The following is a 14,254-nucleotide window of genomic DNA, read 5'->3' as shown; positions in this document are numbered from 1 at the left end:
TAGTTTGGTTGATAGAATGGAAGCATTTCTTTATCCGTGACTGAGTCAGGAAAGGGTAGATGAAAAAGTGTTTTTATAAATGAGATGGCAGGCCTTTGTGTATGCATGGTCCTACTGTTGTAGAGTAAACTTCATCATTTTGTTTTTTTCAATAGATAAAGGTACCAAAACACAGCTTCATTATCTATTGAACTTACCTCAGAACCATAGTGTTACTATATGGAGTTGAGTACTCAGATGCGGTAAGGCTCATGCTATATCTGGTGAGCTAGCTTCAGAACTGAGAAAGTATTTTTCTTTAAATTTATCATTTTGTTTTATTATTTTTAATGAGAGAGAGAGAGAGAGACAGAGAGAGGCCAGAGCACTGCTCAGCTCTGGCTTATAGTGATGGGAATTGAGCCTGGAGTCTCAGAGTCACAGGCATGAAAACCTTTTGTATAACCATTGTGCTGTCTCCTTAGGCTGAGAAAATATTTTAAAAATTAAAGTGACAACTACATATTAATAGGTAGCACATCCTTTTTTTTTTTTTCTAACAATGCAACAAGAAAAAAAAAGTGTGAAGAAGAAAGAATTAAGTTTCTAACTTCAGGTAGCTTTAAAAACACCAGGAAAATCGTGGCCACTGAAATCCTAGATTTAAATTAAAATCCAGAGAGGATGTGCATGAGAACTTCCCTGTGAACTTTGTCTTTCTGAAAGAAAATAAAAGCACATTAATAACTCAGTAAATTTGGCCAGTTGACTCAAAAATCTTTAATGATAAAATAACTCATGCTGAAGATTGCAAGCTGTTATGCTTAGCACAGATGGGTTCACCTGTGTGAATTTCGGTTTTTATTTAACATTGTCGTCCTTAAGATGAGAAATGGAAGGTTGACATTTCCTGATGCATTTTCACTGGCAAGTGTTGAGCAGGAATAATTCCTAGCATGATTTGACTGGAGACAGTACAATGGAGCTATATGAATGATGACACTTCTTGGTGCCTATACTTTGGGAAAGAGAAAAAAAAATGCTTTTCAATTTATCTCATACAGGCAATTTTAGGCTTTGGATTCAGGAAAGCTAGTGTGCTGTTGTTGTTATTTGGTTTATTGAAATAATATAAGTTTGTAACATCATGTGGTGTGTGTGTGTGTGTGTATGTTTTTAGAAATATAGGTTCAAACTTCAATGTGTCCTATCATACCAGGCCACCTGTGGGAGAGGGGTCCACTCAGTTGGATGCCATGGCTCCTGACTCCAAGGAGCTACAAGTCATTAGAGAAGGGATGCTGGCTGCCCAACCTAATCTGACAGATTATGTGATCTGGTCCATCTCTTCTTTCCAAGTGAATTTCCTACCATAACATGTTGCTGTGCGTTCATATTACGCCACATGATTCCTAAGTGATGAGTATGCTTTCCTAACTCTGTGTCCTGTCACATTCTGTTTCTTTTAACTTGGAAAGAGTCCCAGGATCCTTTTATTTTGGAGGAAAATAGGTCAACTGTATCCTCACCTGTGAAATCTTTCATTAATATCGCAGTCTGAATCAAGACTCTGTTCTTTGAAAAGCTCTAACAGTATATATTTTTGGTGAAATCATTCGTGTGTGTGGAATGTGGACTATCCCATGTGTGGAATAAATCTTACTTGTATCTTACTGTGGTCATGGGACATGGGTAGAAGCATGTGTTAGGCATTCAGGTTGAGTCTGCAGAAGATGGCAGGAGATTCTAAAGGCAAGCATCAGACAATGGGAACCTAATGCATACAAAAAGGAGTGCCCCATAAATGTTACCATGGCAAAACGGGAAGAGTCTACAATGTTACCCAGCATGCTATTGGTATTGTTGTAAACAAACAAGGGCAAGATTCTTGCCCAGAGAATTAATGTTCGTATTGAGTATATTAAGCACTCTAAGAGCAGCGACAGCTTCTTGAAATGTGTAAAGGAAAATGATCAGAAAAAAAAAAGGAAGCCAAAGAGAGGGGGACTTTGGTTGAACTGAAGCGCCAGCCTGTTCTACTCAGAGAAACACATTTTGTGAGAAGCAATGGAAAGGAACCAGAGCTGCTGGACCCCATTCCCTATGAATTCATGGCATGATCAATATAAAAACTTAATAAAATAGTGAGAGCTTGACTTCTTCCCTTCCAATCTGTATTCCTTTTATTTCTTTCTCTTGCCTGATTGCTATGGCAAGAACTTCCAATACTATGTTGAAGAATAACGGTGACAGTGGACAGCCCTGTCTAGTCCCCGATCTGAGGGGGAATGCTTTCAGCTTCTCTCCATTGAGTATGATGTTGGCTGTAGGTTTGCTATATATAGACTCCACTATCTTGAGGAATTTCCCATCTATTCCCATTTTTTGTAGAGTTTTGAGCATGAATGGGTGTTGGATTTTGTCAAAGGCTTTCTCTGCATCTATTGAGATAATCATGTGGTTTTTGGCTTTGCTTTTATTGATGTGGTGAATGACATTAATTGACTTATGGATGTTGAACCAGCCTTGCATTCCTGGGATGAATCCCACTTGGTCATGATGAACAATCTTTTTGATGTGTTGCTGTATCCGGTTGGCCAAGATCTTGTTTAATATTTTGGCATCTATGTTCATCAGAGATATTGGTCTGTAGTTTTCCTTTTTTGTTCTGTCCCTATCAGCTTTTGGTATCAGGGTGATGTTGGCTTCATAAAAGGTGGAAGGGAGTATTCCTGTTTCTTCAATTTTATGGAATAGCTTAAGAAGTATGGGTATTAACTGTTTCCTGAAAGTTTTGTAGAATTCGTTTGTGAATACATCAAAAAAGGACAGCAGCAACAAATGCTGGAGAGGATGTGGGGACAGAGGAATCCTTCTACATTGCTGGTGGGAATGTAAATTGGTACAGCCTCTGTGGAGAGCAGTCTGGAAAACTCTCAGAAGGCTAGACATGGACCTTCCATATGATCCAGTAATTCCTCTCCTGGGGATATACCCCAAGGACTCCATAACACCCAACCAAAAAGAGGTGTGTACTCCTATGTTCATAGCAGCACAATTCATAATAGCTAAAACCTGGAAGCAATGCAGGTGCCCAACAACAGACGAGTGGCTGAGAAAGCTGTGGTATATATACACAATGGAATACTATGCAGCTATCAAAAACAATGAACCCACCTTCTCTGACCCATCTTGGACAGAGCTAGAAGGAATTATGTTAAGTGAACTAAGTCAGAAAGATAAAGATGAGTATGGGATGATCCCACTCGTCAACAGAAGGTAAGAAGATCTGAAAGAGAAACTAAAAGCAGGACCTGACCAAGTTGTAAGTAGGGCACCAAAGTAAAAACCCTGTGGTGAGGAGTAGACATGCAGCTTCCTGGGCCAGGGGGGGTGGAAGTGGGCGGGAGGGATGGGTCACAGTCCTTTGGTGGTGGGAATGGTGTTTATGTACACTCCTAGCAAAATGTAGACATATAAATCAGTAGTTAATTAATATGAGAGGGGGAAAATCAATTGTATGTCTCAAAGTTTCTCAAAACACAAACTGAATCTTTTTAATATATAGGCTGTGTATTTGATATGCAGACTCTCTCAAAAGCCTAGATCAAGTAGATTAGAAGCATCCAATAACACAGATATATACAAGATACTGGATACTGTACAGCAAACCATAACAAAGGGACTTTTCAAAGTTAACCCAATTAACAAATAATGTGATGATAACATTAACTATCGATTGTCTTTTTGAACCCTAAGACAGCAGGAACCTCACATCTCCACTATAGAGCCCTACTTCCCCCAGTCCTGGAACCCTTGGATAGGGCCCACTTTCCCATATGCATCTCCCAATCCAAACCAAATAATATTGCATCCGCCGATCACAACCTAAGCAACGCAACGATTGCCACCTCAACATGCTTCACCTCAGACTGTGTCCAGAGACTTCACTTGTGGAATGACAACCCTTCAGCTTCATTACTCGGGTGAGACCTTTCCTTTTATAGTACACTCTAATTTCATCTCAGGTAGTTCACTTTCTAACAAAGTCCCATAACCTAGATATACACCAGTTTCTGTGAGAGAGAGCTTATGTTCACACATACCCATAAACTACTGAAAAATATATACCTGAAAGCAGAAGTACACTAGAGTTTGCAGTGAGTACCTCACTAACACTTCCTCTCCACTATTCCAAGTGTGGGATCCAGGATTGCTCAACAAATTGTTTGGCTTCGTATGTTAACTCTCTTTTCAATCACCAGGTTCCAGATGCCACCAGGATGCCTGCCAGGCTTCCCTGGATTGAAGACCCCACCAATGTGTCCTGGAGCTCAGCTTCCCCAGAGACATACCTTACTAGGGAAAGAGAGAGGCAGACTGGGAGTATGGACCGACCAGTCAACGCCCATGTTCAGGGGGGAAGCAATTACAGAAGCCAGACCTTCTACCTTCTGCAACCCTCAACAACCCTGGGTCCATGCTCCCAGAGGGCTAGAGAATGGGAAAGCTATCATGGGAGGGAGTGGGTTATGGAGATTGGGTGGTGGGAATTGTGTGGAGTTGTACCCCTCCTACCTTATGTTTTTGTTCATTAATCCTTTCTTAAATAAAAAATTTAAAAAAAACTTAATAAAAAATCGGAACTATAAAAAAACAAAACAACAAACCTCAAGCCACATTTACTGGTGTATTTCAGGACCTTAACTCTGGTATCAAGTCCTGCCTCTGCCATTCTATTAATGGCCTCAAGTAAGTAATTGCTTTCTTGCCCGTGAAGCAGAGATAGAAATAGGACCTATAGTCTGGGGCCTGAAGATTAAATGAGATAGCTATTAAAATCAATATAAGAACTCGCACATGCAGAGATTCAACAAGTATTAATTATTATAATTTGCTATTTTGTGAAAGTCTCATTTTCTATATACATGTAAGACCAGACTCAGAGCAGGACTCAGAGCATGTCTTAATCCTTGCCCTTTAGATATGTTTATCTTCACAGAAAAACATTTTATTATCTTGTGCAAATATGAAATAGAAAACTTCCTGGATGGAGTTTGTTTGTTTGTTTGAAAATAAGGAAATGTGGTTTGTTGAATTTAAACTTTCTTTGTAGGTTAAATTCTTCAATTCAAATAGTGCCTATTTTAGTTTCTTTCATATTCCTATCTACCTTACTTGATGGTCCTCTCACTAGCTGGCAGTGTTTGAAACAAATTAAGATTCAATAAACAGCCACTCTTATATATAAAATGCTGTTGGCTTGTGGTAGAGGCACGCAGAGACAGGCACCCCAGCAGGCTTGTCAAGTTGGAAACCATTTACATTTTCTTTGAAAAACAACCGAAATGCTTACCTCTGAGTGTCAGCAATGAAGCACAAAAAGCACACCAAAAAGCACCTTGATTTGGTGCTATTTTCTGTAAATCTCCTGTTCTAGGAAAAATACATCCTTCATATTTTATTTTATTCTTAACAAATATGTGTGCTGTATGTATATAAGTACTATATGCCATCCACTGTAAAAGGAAATTTGAGATAATGTAATTTGCAAGGAAAAGTACCAATAAAAAGATGGAAGTAGGAAGCACAACATGTGAAGTCAATCAGAGGACTTTTCAAATGATTTCATAAGGCACTTAAGCTATATGTTATTTGTGGTTTCACGGTTTCCAAGGGGATTGGAAAGTTGTACAGAAATTGGGCGAATCCTTTGCAAAATAAGACTGAGAGTGTTTGAATGATAAAACATGACAGGAAGTAACACAATGAGGAAAAGGAGCTAGAAAAAAGAAATGGCACTTAAGAAAGTAATATTGCTGGAGTGGCCATATACGCAAGATTTCTCAGAATTCCAGTTTATACCTGTATTCTGGCATCTTATCTATTTAGCATCCCTTTTCACTCTCAAAATTGTCCCAGTTTATGCAATAAATTATGTATCCACCAGCATTAAAACTAAAACACTCAATTTCACTCTCACAAGGCAGAAAAAAAAGTAATGCAAACAAAAATCTGCCACTGGCTGCTAGAAATTCCAATTTGTCTAATAGGGATTTAGAAGGAAAGGCAGGAGCCTGCATGATGAAAAGCCTAAGCATATTCACTTGGTTACTTAGATAATAAAGATGGCACATCTGGGATTGGCAAGATAATCATGTGTATTAGTACCTCATGTAAATTTAGTCCTAGGGAGGACTGGCAATCCCTTCTGTGTTCTTTTAGGGTTCACCTTATAGCAGAAGTGCAGTCTCACTTTTCAAGATAGTTGAAGTAAGATAATACAGGAAAATGGCATGTCAGTTTATGAGCTGGAGATTTTATTCAAGGAGGAAGACTACAGGAAATATAGTCAAAGGGATGATTCTATCTAAAGGCTGGCTTTCTGTAACTCATTATACTGAATGGTGCACACACACACACACACACACACACACACACACACACAAATTCACCTATAAAATCACTATTCCCTCCCATGATGCATGTCCATGGGAAGAATATTGTGTGTGTGTGTGTGTGTGTGTGTGTGTGTGTTCAGGGGTGGGGGGATGCATGTCTCCCTTTGCCCGCATATATATTAGCAGTGAAATGAGTACAAGAATGTTGACATGATTCCTGATATCTTTCAATAAAGTCACTGAGTTCTAATTTTTGAAATTCAAGAGTTACGCATCTTACTTAGCATTGTACTGGAGTCAATGGCATAAGGCAAGAAAAAAAATTAAAAGCTGTCATACTGGGAAGAAATAAAACAGTTATTCAAAGATGACATGATAGTTGTTTAAGTACAAAACTTAATTTATATACACACAAGAGACTTTGGCGAGATTGCTAAATGTAAGATTAATTTTTGAGTCTTCCTGGTTGATTGTTTCTCTGAGCATTATGTCCATGTCATATTTTATTATTTATTTATTTTAAAATATATTGTGTCAAATATGAGAATAGCTATTCCTTCCCTTTTTGTGGTCCATTAGCTTATATGATAGTTTTCCATCCTTTCACTTTGAATCTGTATTTGTCTTATTATTAGGTGGGATTTAGGTGGGATTTCTGAAGAAAAAATATGGTTGTGTTGTGTTTTCTGATCCATTTTCCTACTCTACCTATTCAGCTTTTAATAATATTGAATTCACCTTTTTCACTATGTCTTGGATGGAGCTTGAAGGAATCATGCTAAGTAAACTAAGCCAGAAAGAGAAAGATGAATATGCGGTGACCCCATTCATAAACAGAAGTTGAAAAATAAGAACAGAAAGGGAAACACAAAACAGAACTTGGACTGGGTTTGGAGTACTGCACCAAGTTAAAAGACTGAGGTAGGGACACAGTCCTTTGGTGGTGGGAACGGTGTTAAACTGTACTCCTATTAATTTGTAATCTTATAAATAACTATTCAGTATGTCGGGAGGAAAACGATTAGTTTTGAAAGTCATTTTCATAGATTTATGAGAACAACTAATCATTATTAAGTGTCAATTTTAAGTAAAATATGTTTTAAATTGTAACAATAAATGCTGAGAATGAAATTTAGCAAAAGGTATTAAAATATTTTAGGTAGGAAAGGTACATTTTAAAAAATATATTTATTTATCCCCTTTTGTTGCCCTTGTTTTATTGTTATTATTGATGTCGTCGTTGTTGGGTAGAACAGAGAGAGAAATGGAGAGAGGTGTGGAAGACAGAGAGGGGAAGAGAAAGACACCTGCAGACCTGCTTCACTGCTTGTAAGTGACTACCCTCTGCAGGTGGGGAGCCTGGGCCTTGAACCCAAATCCTTCCAATGGTCTTTGTGCTTTGCGCCAGGTGTGCTTAACCCACTGAGCTACCGGCCGACTCCCAGAAAGGTACAATTTTTTATCAACACATTAAAGAAGGCTTTAATAAGTGGAAACAAGATATCTTCCTAGATGAGGTGATCAAATCTCTCAGAACTAAACTGCTAAAATATCTATTTCATCAGACTAAAAAGTTTTTGTGGCTGTGGAGTAGGAGCTGCTTCAGATTGCTCCCCTGATAAACTAGAAAAAGCAATGAAACTGGGAGCTGGGCAGTGGAGCTGCAGGTTAAGCACATGTGGCGCAAAACGACAGGGCCGGCTTAAGGATCCTGCTTCAAGCTGCTGGCTCCTCACAGGAGGTGAAGCGGCCCCCCTGCAGGTGGGGAGCCAGGGTCTTGAACCTGGATCCTTACTCAGGTCCTTAGACTTTGTGCCACGTGAGCTTAACCCGCTGCGCTACCGCCAAACTCCTGAACCCACTAGTTTTTAAGCAAATATCCTGGCTAGAGTTAAAATCCTCTTTGTCTACACTGCCTGGGAACCAACGATTCTGCTTCCGGCCAAGTTGGGGGTCTTCCAGTGTTGCAGAACACCATTATACAACAACAACAAAAAAGAAAACTACAGAACCATATCCCTGATAAACATAGATGCTAAGATATTCAACAAAATTCTATCCAACTGCATACAACAATACATCAAGACAAGCATGTACCATGACTGAGTAGGTTTTATCCCAGAGATACAAGGCTAGTTCAAGATACAGAAATCAATAAATATTATTTATCACATTAACAAATGTAAACCTAAAATCACTTGATAAACTTAATAGATGCAGAGAAAGTCTTTGACAAGGTACAACACATTTTCGTGATCAAAATATTTAAAAAATGGGAATAGATGAGGAATTCCTCAAACTAGATAAATCTATATACAGTAAACCAAGAGCCAACTTCATACTCAATGGTGGAAATTTAAAAGCATTTCATTTCCAGTCAGGGACAAGGCAGGGCTGTCCATCATCACTGCTCCTGTTCAGCACTACCTTGGAAGTCAATGTAATCCTTGTTCTAATAGCATTTTCCTTTTTTTTATTTCTTTAATTGTATTCGTGGCTAACAGTGGTATTATTCCACACCATTTCTACCACCAGAGTTCTGTATCCTCATTTCCTTAAGTGAAAACTACAGTAGTTTCTCCCTAGATTGCAAATTTGGTTTGACTTACACACATGCACACACACACACACACACACACACACACACATTTAATTTTCCTTTTGTTGCTCTTGTTTTTTTATTGTTGTAGTTATTATTGTTGTTGTTATTGGTGTCGTCATTGTTAGGACAGAGAGAAATGGAGGGAGGGAAGATAGAGAAAGAGAAAGACACCTACAGACCTACTTCACCGCCTTTGAAGTGACACCCCTCCCCCCCCCGCAGTTGGGGAGCCAGGGGCTCGAACTGGGATCCTTAAGCAGGTCTTCGGGCTTTGTGTCACGTGTGCTTAACCCACTGCACTCTAGACTCCCAACTTACTTCTATAACTATCCATCTATTTATATATATGTGCCTTACCCCCCTTTTATTTTCCATGGTTCTACCTTCTCTTCCTTTCTAAATCAACCTATACCTATTACTACTTTCTATCGTCCTTCCTTTTTTCCTCTTCTCTCTCTGGGTCCTGATGGAATTGGAATTAAGAGCTCTCTGGTCATCTTCCCCTATCATTTCTCCCCCTTTGGGAGTATGGATCAAAATTCTTTAAGAAGTTCAGAATGTGGGAGTTCTGGATTCTGTAATTGCTTCTCCACTGGATACAGTTATTGACAGATTGATTCATATCCTCAATTTGTTTCTATTTTTCTCTAGTGGGTTAGGGCTTTGGAGAGGTAAAGTTCCAGGAAACACTGGTGAGGTTGTTGGCCCAGGGAAGTCAGTATCAAATCATGATAGCATTTGCAAATTTGTGACTAGAAGGTAGTAACATATAAAACAGAACAAAATGATTAATTGACAAGAAACGAACAAAAAAAATAGAGCAGATAGACTAGGGATCTTAGTGGGGAAAGGATCAAGAAAGTCTATTTTAGGTATGCTTCTCACTGCTCATAACTTTCATAGTTTTTGCTTGAGTTTGATAGCTAACATGGAAGTGGTCAAAAATATTGTCTGGGAAGATACTATCAGAGTTGAGACTATGCCAGGCTAGCTTCGCCAGAGAGAGACAGGAACTCATGGCGGAGCGGGAACACAATGCAATGCCTTTATTGATCAGAGACAATGCCTTTTATATCTTAGAAATCGGAAGTGGCAAATCGGAAAAGGAAATAGTTTGGAAAGGGGGTAGAGAAAAGAGCACGAAGGTAGTAAGCTTCCATAGCAGCTGTTGCAAAGGTTCTAAACAGTGGGATTAAACAATACCCTGCAGACAGGGCAGGTCTCAGGCAAAACAATGATTATGTAAATAGACCATAGTCTCAGCAATGGAGCAGGGCATAATGCCCAACAAGACTAGGGCTAGAAACTTGGATTAGGGCACAGAGTAGCTACCAAACTTGAATATTTTTTAGTAAAATTGACTGTTTACCCCAACAACCTGACCCATGTCCCAAATATATTCATATTTGACACAGGAGCATGTGTAACCTCTGAGTCTCTTTTGCTCTGAGAATTTGGAGGGAAGAAAGTAAATTACAAAAGAATAAATAATATAATGTTTCTCTATAAAGTTCTAATATACTTTGGAGGTATTCATTAATATTTTTAGTCATGTACAGCTGTAGTTAAACTATGTAAAAAAAAAGTGAATAAAAGAGGTAACCAGTCTGTCTCTCTGCCACTGTGAGAAATATGGCTGTTTTCATGGGGAGGTGCATAGAAACATGATATTAAGCATAGTGTGAAACTATACCCCTGTGATCTTATAAACTGGTAAACCATGATGAAATCACCAATAACTTTTTTCTATCTTCATTTTATATAGAAATAGAGAGAAATAGAAAGGAGGTGGAGAGAGAGAAGAAGAGAGACACCTGAAACACAGCTTCACTGTTCCTGAAGATTTCCACCTGCAGTTGAAGACCTGGAGCTTGAGTCATGGCCTTGCACATTGTAACATATGCACTCCAGTGTGCCAATGCCCAACCTCATAAAAATTTTCTAAATCATACTTGAAACCAGAGAGATAACTTACCTAATAAGGTACCTGTTTTGCCATGCATCTGGCCGAAGTCAGAGACCCCAGTGTACTACTATATAAAAGGGCTAATGCATGAGGGAAGCTCTAGAGCTATAGTGTCTCTCTTTCTCCACTTCTGTCTGTTTGACAATTTTGGTCCAGATAAGTGAAATCATGCACACATGAGGTTCCAAGAAAAACCACTACCACCACCACCACCACCACAAAAGATCATATAAAGTATAAGAAAAAAAATTACTGTGGAAAGATAATACAATGTTACCAGAACTAGTAATTTGCTGTTTTTTTTAAACTGATTGTAGGAATCTAGATGTTCACTTAGTCATTCCCTTCACATTAACTATTCACCAGACACACTTTTTTGAATGCATGAAATAGTTCATGAAAAATGAATTTTTTAAAAGATCCCAGAAGGTCTCAGACTCCCATCTACTGATGCAGGCAGTCCAATTATTTCCTTATTTACAGCTGGATTTATACTTTTAACTTTGGCTTATCCCTGAACAAATTTACTGAACATGGTCTAGTGATCAGATTAGCAGCCTTCTATAATGTTTTAGCCAATCCTAACCTCAGCATATGCATAACACAATTTTAATGACCCAGAACAACATTTAGCCATCTAGTATAAGCAGCTTCCCCATTAGCAACTGCATCAGAAATCCCCCAGAATGTAATTTCTATTAGTGACTTTATTATGAAGTTTCATTGCTGCCTGCTGGGGGCTATACTAGGAACCAGATTTGATGATTCTAACAAATTTCACTTCTTTCTTGAAGTCTTTCCCAATGCCTAAAGGCAGAATTTATTACTCTCTTCAGTTCATTATAACAACATTCTTCCTCCCCCAAGAACTCCCCCCCACACAAGTGGAAAACACTGGCATATACCTTTAGGTTGCCATGAAGAATAAAAAAGATTATGCACTTGGAGTTCACAGTAAGCATTCAACAAATATCAGCTATTCTTATGTTTGTGTTTGCATTTATAGCCATCTTTTCATTTTGCTTTTATTCAAGTACACTGGTGTGATTTGATGTGCATCAGCAAATTATATATAACTCTACCTCCCTCCGTCATCTGTACAGCACTGCAAATTGGATATATAGCTTCTCATTTGTGTGTCCTTGATATCTGGAATTGTTCTGGTTGTGTAAGAAACACTAAAATATTTAAAAGATTGAACTTATTTAAATGATGGACACAAAAGTGTAATTGTTCATCTTTATATGAAAGTTCTCTGCAGAATGCTCTCACCCGCAGGCTAGATCCTCTTACACACTCATGCACAAGTATCCCAAAGTGCTCTTCAGTTCCTCCATCCTACTCCTTCCCCAGAGTCCTTTGCTTTCTTCTTCTAGCGTTTGCCTTTCTTCCGTAGCCAGTTAATGGCTTTGAAAGTGACTGGGATCCATATGGGTTCAGTTGGCTTGGAAGGATCGTCAGTTTCCCCCATGAATGGATACTCATGGGATGCACCACGGGAAGGTCGATCCAATGCATCCCTCCTTTGCTTTGATACAATACATCATGCCCAGCTCAAATTTCTCTTTTTCTTAAGTCCTACCTACAAATGAGAACATTTACTACTTTTGCCTCCTTTTGTGACTTATCTTACTTAGCATAATATCTTCAAGGTCCATCTAAGATGACACAAAGGAGATGACTTTACCATTTTAATAGCTGAGTAGTATTTTGCTGTGTATACATACCACCATTTTCTTAGCTACTCATCTGTCATTGGAAATCTGGGTTTACATGTTTTGGTTATTACAATTTGTGCTGCTATGAACATAAGTATATGTAGGTCTTTTCTGATAGATGTTTTTGTTTTCTTTGGATAAATCCCAGGGCAAGAAATTGCTGGGTTATGCCCCACACCTATGTACATCTAATCTTTGACAAAGGGGCCCAGACTATTACATGGGGAAAGCAGAGTCTCTTCAACAAATGGTGTTGGAAACAATGGGTTGAAACATGCAGAAGAATGAAGCTGAATCACTGTATTTCACCAAATACAAAAGTAAATTCCAAGTGGATCAAGGACTTGGATGTTAGACCAGAAACTATCAGATACTTAGAGGAAAATATTGGAAGAACTTTTTTCCGCATAAATTTTAAAGACATTTTCAATGAAACGAATCCAATTACAAGGAAGACTAAGGCAAGTATAAACCTATGGGACTACATCAAATTAAAAAGCTTCTTCACAGCAAAAGAAACCACTACCCAAATCAAGAGACCCCTCACAGAATGGGAGAAGATCTTTACATGCCATACATCAGATAAGAGTTTAATAACCAACATATATAAAGAGCTTACCAGACTCAACAACAAGACAACAAATAACCCCATCCAAAAATGGGGGGAGGAATTGGACAGAATATTCACCACAGAAGAGATCCAAAAGGCCGAGAAACACATGAAAAAATGCTCCAAGTCTCTGATTGTCAGAGAAATGCAAATCAAGACAACAATGAGATATCACTTCACTCCTGTGAGAATGTCACACATCAGAAAAGGTAACAGCAGCAAATGCTGGAGAGGGTGTGGGGTCAAAGGAACCCTCCTGCACTGCTGGTGGGAATGTCAATTGGTCCAACCTCTGTGGAGAACAGTCTGGAGAACTCTCAGAAGGCTAGAAATGGACCTACCCTATGACCCTGCAATTTCCCTCCTGGGGATATATCCTAAGGAACCCAACACATCCATCCAAAAAGATCTGTGTACACATATGTTCTTGGCAGCACAATTTGTAATAGCCAAAACCTGGAAGCAACCCAGGTGTCCAACAACAGATGAGTGGCTGAGCAAGTTGTGGTATATATACACAATGGAATACTACTCAGCTGTAAAAAATGGTGACTTCACCGTTTTCAGCCAATCTTGGATGGACCTTGAAAAAATCATGTTGAGTGAAATAAGTCAGAAACAGAAGGATGAATATGGGATGATCTCACTCTCAGGCCGAAGTTGAAAAACAAGATTAGAAAAGAAAACACAAGTCGAACCTGAAATGGAATTGGAGTATTACACCAAAGTAAAAGACTCTGGGGTGGGTGGGTGGGTGGGGAGAATACAGGTCCATGAAAAATGATGAATGAAATAGTGGGGGTTGTATTGCTAAATGGGAATCTGGGGAATGTTATGCATGTAAAAAAAAAAAAAGAAGTAGAAACGCAAAGCAGAAATTGACTGAGTTTGGAGTATGGCACCAAAGTAAGAAAGCAGAAGTATACTAGAGTTTGCAGTGAGTACCTCCCTAATACTTCCTCTCCACTTTTCCAAGCT

Source organism: Erinaceus europaeus, chromosome 11 (genome assembly GCF_950295315.1).
Source record: "Erinaceus europaeus chromosome 11, mEriEur2.1, whole genome shotgun sequence".
Lineage (NCBI taxonomy): Eukaryota > Metazoa > Chordata > Mammalia > Eulipotyphla > Erinaceidae > Erinaceus > Erinaceus europaeus.
This window is presented reverse-complemented; position numbering follows the sequence as displayed.